General features: G+C 40.8%; 1 non-coding gene across 1 annotated transcript; it reads left to right on the top strand.

The window, feature by feature from the left end:
- Positions 1–5,182: 5,182 nt before the first annotated feature.
- On the top strand, positions 5,183–5,287 carry LOC141423638 (U6 spliceosomal RNA). The gene has a single exon (XR_012448477.1). It is a non-coding gene; the product is annotated as a U6 spliceosomal RNA (small nuclear RNA).
- The last annotated feature ends 3,318 nt before the right edge of the window (positions 5,288–8,605 follow it).

Below are 8,605 nucleotides of genomic sequence, written 5' to 3'. Positions count from 1 at the left end.
TTAACACAACAAGGGCTACTAATTAGTTGCTTCAGCCCCTATAATAAATTTAAAATTCTTATAAAAGTTAATTTTAAAATACAAATTACAAAGTAAACAACTGGAAAGGATATAGATAGGTAGTGAATGTATTTTTTGAGAAGTTAAAGGAAAAAGGAATGTTTTTGGATGAGAAAGGAAGAAGGGTTTGTCCTAAAGATTGTTTCAAACTGGAGGGATAAGGACAAACCATCAAAGGGTTTAGTATGTTATATAAAGGTCTGAGTAAGTTTTAAAAATGTATAATAAAAAGTTTCAGTGTGTAATAAAGTTAAAGTTGAGTATAATCTAAGAGTTGCCTAAAAGGTCTTTAGGGTCATGTCAAACTAAGATCAAATTCTCTATGTCTATAAAATAACAAGGTTATCTTAATATTGTTCTGCTCTGAGTAACAGCTACACAAAACTGTTATAGGGAAAGAATTTATCAAAGAAATTATTTGTATTTTCTGCTGATCTTGTCAAGTTTTAAGTACTACTAAATCAGAGTTCATTTACATATTTGCTTATGTGTCTTAAATGACCACCTTGTAACAGTATAGTGTCTATACTTTATCTAAATATGGTACAAACATTTACAAAGTTATGCAAAAATGAGCTAGAGCTCTCTTTTATCCAAGAGTGTTACATTTAAATCCTGACAGCCCCTGCTTCCCACAGGTCACCTAACTAGGTGTGGCCTTTAAGGGACAGACTCACTCCCTGAGTCATGAGTGCATCAACCCAATCTTCCATTTCCCTCTCCCCCATACCATAAGACAGCTTAGAGCATTCTTGGGAGTTACAGGATTTTGCAGAATCTGTATCTCTAGATATGCAGTCCTTTAGCAGACACCTTTTATGCTTCTAATAAACCTGCCTCCAACAGACTCTGCTCCTCTGGCTGACTATCTACCTTATCTTAACCTTCTCAGGGAACTTCTCAGAGAGCATGCAGATCAGATCCTTTCCCACCCAATAACAATTTCTGTTAAACCAGGGAATCTTGTTCTCCTAAAGGATCTTCTATCTTCTCCATTGGGACTTCGGTGGACCAGCCCTCATCTGGTCATTCTCACAACACCCACTGCTGTCAAGCTCAATGGGATCCCCCAGTGGTGACGCCTCTCAAGAAACAGAAAAATGGAGAAGGGAGGTGGAGGACTCTTGGAATCCTCTAGGGAACAACATTTCACAGTGGTTCTCTTGGCTAATGCCCATCCTAATGCCTATGTTTCTTGCTCTGCTATCCTTAAGCTCCCTCCCTTGTATCATAACCACTTGTACCTCCAAGGATATCAACCTCTCCAAAACCGTCTAGAGGACTGCTATGAGGGCTCCCACCAAGACGCAGGAGTCTGAGGATCTCACCCTGTACAACACCCCCTGCCAGGAGGAATCAGCTAAGAGGCCGATGCTTCACTCCAATTCCCGATCCTCAACCCCTACCCCCATCATTATGAAAGAAAAAATGGGGGAATGATAGAGTAATAATGTCACCATTTTGTGAATCATGGCCAAAATGGCAGCTCTGCCCCTTAACAGAAATTCCTGTGCTCTAAGACAGCCCATGTCTAAGACTTCCACACATACACTAACTTCCTTAACCTCCCCCTTCTATAAAAGCCACACCTGGCCCAGAGTCTGTGCTGCGCCATCTTTCCCCAGCCAGCCTGGCAGTTCGAACCTGCCATTAAACTTTGCTCTTGGACATGAGACTTTTCTTGTGAGCTTTCTTTGAGAGCAGCATTTTTCCTAACAGTCCTTATCCCTCTTTATTCAGAACAATCTTTAGGACAAACCTTTCTTTACAAAATTCTTTCTCATCCAAAAGCACTCTTTCTCCCTTTAACTGGTTCCCAAACATATAGCTCAATACCTTTTATATCCTTTCTACTTGTTGACTTGTTGGTTTTGTAACTTGTATTTTAAAATAACTTTTATAAGAATTTTAAATTTTAATAAAATTGTCTTTTCAATTAGCCTTATTTTTCTATATAGACCCATGAAGAAAGGCAATTTTAAACTGTTAGTCTATACAGGTAACTTAAAGACACATCCAGTTATGAAAGAGCTGAATGTAAGACAGGATGAAAGAGATCAAGATTACTGCCATAAAATAATGCCTGCATTTTAGTTAGACTGGTTGAAATAAAACCTTGAAAACCTGGTTTTTTCTAAAAGCAGAAGAGGTGAGGGAGAGAAGAGAACAGAATCAGCAATTATTTTATATTAACTCTACAATAAGAATCATTTTAAAGTTGTTTAAACACACACATATGCAAAAAAAGTTTTAAATTAGGCATGCCATAAATGTCAATTTAAGCATGCATAGATGACCTGGAATTCCAGAACAATCATAAATGCAAGACTAATAGACATATACACAAAGACACATAAAAACAACTAGAGTGCACTCACAGGAAAACCTTTTAAACTAGATGTAAATTAGAATTTTCCTTAGGGTAGCAGCAAGATAAGCTCAGGGCCTTTAATTTTTATGCAAATCAGAACAGATCTCTTTAAACCTTATGTTTTAATATGTACTATCCCTTCCTTGCTAAAGACCAATATAGAACCCAAATTTTCCCATTAGACAAACTGCAGAAACTCAAAATAAGTTTAAAAGTAATACAAATGGCTCAAAATACCAAAGTTGCAATTGGAGTCATTTAGGGCTCAATTCTGAAGCATCTTAATGTTAGGTTTGGCCATATGTTATTTTTTTTTAATCCTTCCTTTTTAAATTTTTACCCATTTAATAGTACCCTTAGTGTAGTAAGTACACTCATAAAATCCTAAGGGAGAATCGTCAGGACTGTGTTTTCTCCTATGCTGTCTCAATTTGTGTCTGGAGAAGAAAGAGGAAGAAAACACAGAAATGGAGCCATGCATATCTGCGTCTGTTCCCTTTATTTGGAACAATTAATCTATACCCTTAAGGCAGATTTTCCTTACACCTTAATGAGCATGATTAATTAAACATTCGAGATTTTTATGGTGGAGTCCCTTCCTAATCATGGCACCTCCCCAGTCTTTATTGCTGGTCTGGGACTTCCCCATCCTCTAGGGGGCATTGAGACACACACTAGGATCAAAGAGCAGGATCTTAACTTTAAATGGCCTCTTTTAAGACTAGATTTCCCCCTAGAGGGTGCTTTTTGAATAACCTCTTATAATAGTTTACCTTGTGCTACAGCAACTTTGTTATTAGTCAAGCCTTTTAAAGAAAATGTAGGGAGACTAGTTTTGGTAGAAAGCTGGCATCCTATATCCTCCTCTGGAAAAAGGATACAGGATGCATAAGTTCAGCCTCTTAATTTACACCAAAAGTTAGTTTTTTTAAATCTGAATCTTCATATCAGGCAAGGAAAAAGGGACTACATTTTCAATGAAACTGGTGATATCTGGCTACCTTAATAAGCATGGAAAAGGTAGAATGAGTTAGACCTTCAAGAGTTAATTTCAAGGAAGGAGACCCTTATAATAATAATAAAAAAAAAGCCTTATTGAATCCATAACAGAACCCAGGAGGGGGCTGTCTTGTTGCCTTTTAGCTAACATAACAATCTGGAATACTGAGATCCTAATTTTAAACACATGGGCATTTGTAGGAGATAAAGAAAAGCTTAGACAGGAAATTGAAATTCCCTCTCTGGTCCCTCCAGCCTGTGCACACATGAGGCCAAGGGCATGGGTCCATCATCCCAACCACATGGTGTCTTGGCCAAGAGAGCAACCGGGCCAGCCCATGGTTGCTGCCTGCAATGACCTGGACATGACCTCTCCCCTCTCCTGGTGTTAACATGTCTGCGATGGGATAAGTGTCCTATCTTGAAAGCAAGACTTAAGGGGGTTAACCATTAGTACAGAGTTTAGACAGATTTAGAGACATGTAATTAGGTGGAAAACAATCCAGGAGAGAAGCAGCTCCAAGCCTCAGCCACATGGCATTTGACCAGTTTCACCTTCCTCAGAGCTCTTGCAGCTCCCCATCCTAGTCTACTAGGGTGAATGCTCGACCTTCCTAATTTCCTGAAGGTGTCTCACATGCTACACCACACACTTTGTTACTACTCCGAGTAGTGCCACCAACTGGATATCACCCCGCAACAGGTGATATGCAGGTCAGCATAAGGCCCGGACTAGGTCTGCCTGACTGCCGTTAAGCCATATGTACTCGCCTGGATATCTACAGAACCGCGGATCGGGACACCACACTCGCCCCATGTCTCAGACAGGTTTCCACTCTCACCCAACCTCCAAGATCTTCCCAACCACCAAGGAATACTTTGCCCGTGGGTGGCATTTCTTACCTTAGCCCATGCACGGAATTGCTTGGCCGCAGCAGTGCTTGCTAAGGCCCCTTTTCCCTGCATTGCCGAGATAATTCAGGCCCCTAATGGATTTTCAGTCTAAGAGTGCCAGTCACCTAACACCTCGAGGCCACTGCAACTGGGCATCTCCTCTTGGGGGAAGGGACTTCCGAGCACCTTTTCCGGAGGAATTACCCCAGACAAGCCTTCAAATTGTTAGACATAAGATCCCCGAAGGCCACTGGGGTCACAATTGAAGGCACAGAAACAGAATTGTCTCAGCAAGGCAAAATTTACTTCTGCAGAAGGGTGCGCAGGCACACGGGCACAGCACGCAGAAAGGGGCACGCAGTCTGTCCCTCCTTATATTCCTTACAGGATTGACCCTACCTCTTGACCTGAATTGGTCCAGATCAAAAGTTCACAATCTTCTGAAATTCTACACTAACTCAGGGGAGGGATAAAGATACACAGCATGGCAGGCAATTTTCAAGGGTAAAGGAGCTTAGCAAGAATCCAAAAGAAGAATCTGTAACTATAGACAATGCAGGTAATTAAAATGGTGACACACACTTTGATAGGAAAGATTGCTTTCTCACACTGTTTTGACATTATCAGTCAGGCCCAGAGATATCATCATTCAGGTCAGTTTACTACATTTGGGTCATTGTGACATAGATGTTCTCTTGAGCCTGTCTTTAAACAAAGGACAGACTTCAGCAGATGCTCCTTTTAAGACAGGTATCCTTAAGAAAAACTTTTTTTTTTTTCCAATGCTTCTGTGATCAAATGAGTTATTTTACCAATGTTTTGTTTCCAGGGTAAGTATCTTTAAGATATTCTTTCTCCATGCTCACTTTGGCAGCAAATATGCTAAAATTGGAATGATACAGAGATTAACAATGGCCCTTACACAAGAATGACACCCAAATTTGTGAAGTAGTCCATATTAAAAGAAAAAAGAAAAAAAAAAAAAGAGAAAGAAAAAGAAAACTCTCAGTTCCCAGAGCATAGTAATCATTTGGGCGAATGGGCAAGGTCAGAAGAAGACAGTGGCTGTTTTCTTTTGTTGTTGTTTTTAATTATATGTTGGCAGTGGCTGTTTTTTTTGTTTGTTTTTAGTTATATGTTTGAAGCTCAGTGAGGGAGTATGAAGCTTAAAGCAAAGAAAGGAGTGTCCATGTGCTTTTAATCAAGCTGTTCACTAATGCAATGTTTAAATTCCTGGCTCCTGTTTCCCATGCCTCGCTTTCCCTAATCTATCTTGCCTTCATTACACTGCTACAAGGCCCCTCCTCTCTTATTGTGTGTAAGAGAAAGCTTATGACTTTGAACTCTAAAACCTGGCTGTGATGGCCACCAGATTTTCCCTAGCAGAGCTTCTTTTTTCCTGCAGTACAGCTCTTCTAAACTCTAAAGCTTTTCAAAAACTTCAAAACTAGTTTATTCTCCCCATAACCCCTACTCTTGGCAGGATATGGAGCACAAGAAAAGCAGAAATGGACCACAGGTGTCGAATGAAGTAGGCATCTGGTGTGGTCATTTGCCCTGCCTGAGGCTGCCTCAGCACAGCTGTTTGCAACGAACATACGCTGTGTCATTTCAGAGAGGGACTGTATGTTTGGACCTATTAAATATCTGTCTATTTAACATTTATGTCACCCTTCTGCACCCTTTACTGTATACCTTTCCATAAAAGTTGAGTTTTCTGTTTTCATCCCTAGGCTAGGTATACTTACTACAGGCACACCTCAGTAGCAGGGCCAGAAAAACAGTTCCTCTTGTTAGAAATATCTTTAAGCCAGGTGCCAGTGGCTCATGCCTGTAATCCTAGCTACTCAGGAGGCAGAGATGAGGAGGACTGCAATTCAAAGCCAGCCTGGATAAATATGTGAGACCCTGTCTTGAACAACCCTATCACAAAAAATTGGGCTGATGGAGTGGCTCAAGGTTTAGGCCCTAAGTTCAAGCACCAGTACTGCAAAAAATAAAAGAAAAAGAAAAAGAAATATCTTTAAGATATTGGGATGTACTGATAGAGCGACGACCACACAAGTCAGAAGTCAACAAGCAAAGCAAAATTTACTTCTGCAGAAGAGTGCACCACAGACAAAGAGCAAGCACACACAGCAGAGAGTCCACTCGGGTTTTCTCTCTAATGCAATGCTGCCCCTCCCCTGAATAGTGCAGGTTTTGCATTCAGTCTACGAAGCTGGCTAATTGGAAAGAGCCCCTCAGGAGGGGGCTTTGAAAACAAAGAAGTTTCAAAGCTCAGGGAAGCAATAACTGTTTTAGATTATCAGCTCCAGAACCAGGGCATCTAGCGGAATTTTGTCCGGCTGAGGATGACAACTCTTTGCTCTTGATAGAAACTTTTATCACATTAAGCAGAGTCCATGAAATGAGCATATGGGAAGCAAGTTAGTGAGACTAACATTTGTAACAGAGGTGGTTACTGATTACATCCTTTGACAGAAAAGATTCAACCTAAGTTGATTTTCACACTCTCCTCTCTAGATACACTGCCCAAGCCCAGGTCCCCCAGAAAATGCAGCCTGAGGCAACCAACCTTAGCTTGCTAAGTCTTTACTGGCGGGAAGGGGCGGGGGAGGGAGGGAAGTGAAGCAAATACAAGTACTTGTGTTTCCAAAGAGGCCAAAGCTCTTAAGCAAACACAGCTGGTTGCTCTGTCTGTGGATGCCTGATCAAGGAGGTTGGGGCAGCAGACTGGCTAACCAGAGCTGACAGAGGAGCACTTTCTCAGGATGTTTAACGTGACACCCTGACAGAGACCTCAGGGGATAAAGCAAAGTCTAGGGTGGCTTTTGAAGCCTGGAGAATCAAAGGACAAATTTTCAACAATTTTAAGATTTTTAATATTTAAATAAATGTTTATTTGGTTCTCTTTTCAGCATTAATTTTGTTGTGTACAATAAGTGAAAAGTTGTGCCCCAAATTTCCCTAAATTATTATTCTTTAGGGTTTCATTTAAAATCTTGTTTGCACATGGCGGCTGGCAGGAGCAGCAGCACCGCCCAGTAAGCAGGAGCAGGAAAGCTTGTGAAAGTGGCGGTGGGAGGAAAACTTCAGAGGAGAGGGGGGAAGACCCACCTCCCACATGAACTGTAAATAAACACGCAGGCCTGACAACATGGGGCAGTGTCACCTTTCCCAGTGCTTGGAAAGGGGAAAGCCTGTAGCAGAGGCTCCCGCACAGAACTCTGAGCAAACAAAGCCTGTGGGACCAGGTGAGTGCTAGCTCACCCCAGAGATCTGCATAAATAACACCGCCAGCTACAGGCTGAGAGCAGCAGGCAGGCAAGCCACAGTTGCAGATACCACTCTCAGAACTGTCTCCAGATGCTTTTTTTTCTTTTTCTCCCTACCTTTGATGAGAGAACAACCGAATTACACCGGCAAGCCGAAAAACTTACTGAAACTGTATTGCATTTGAACTGGGGACATTTGGTGGGGCTTTTGTGTGTGTGTGTGTGGGGGGGTGTGAGTGAGTGTGTAGTTTTGTTCTACTTTATGCATCCCCTTTGATGAGACAACTACAGAACAACATCTGAGGCACCAACTCCAAGACTGGAGATTGAGACGGACACCCAAATTATTAAGACTGAAACTGCATTGCATATAAACTTGGAAGTTTTTTGGTTTTTTTTTTTTTCTATTTTCCATTTTATTTTAATTCATTTTTATATATAGATATTACTTTCATTTACTTACTTTTTATTTTTTTATCTTTGATTTTCAATCCTCTCTCTGTCTCTCTAATGTCTGTTCAGCTTACTGTCAATTAGTACACTAACACTCCCTGTTTATACCTTTGAAACTCTCTTGTCTGATACCTTGTTCTGCTTTCTCCCTCTTGTCTGTATATTTGTTTTCCCCTTTTCTTTAACTTCTTGCTTTCCATCTCAGCTCACTCTTCCATTCTAAATATTACCATTGTTATTATAATAAGCTAGAAAATACTTAATTACACACAGAACAGGGACAGTAACAACACCAAGGACAATGACGGGAAGACAGAAAAAACAGGGAAACCAGTTTCCCCACAGCAAAAAATTAGTACAGGAACCAGAGGGGAATGAAGAGAACAGAAACTCAGATCCAGACTCCAACAAAATGAAGATAAACTATGCCAAAGGACCCAATGAAGCCCACAAGAATAATTTAAAGAAGACATACTACAAGTACTCAATGAGAATTTTATAGAGATGATACTGGATAGGGTCAACCAAAATGTACAGGAGACACTCAAGA

The sequence above is a fragment of the Castor canadensis genome, chromosome 5 (assembly GCF_047511655.1).
Source record: "Castor canadensis chromosome 5, mCasCan1.hap1v2, whole genome shotgun sequence".
Lineage (NCBI taxonomy): Eukaryota > Metazoa > Chordata > Mammalia > Rodentia > Castoridae > Castor > Castor canadensis.
Note: the sequence above shows the minus strand (reverse complement) of the source record. Positions and strands in the feature narration are given on the sequence as shown.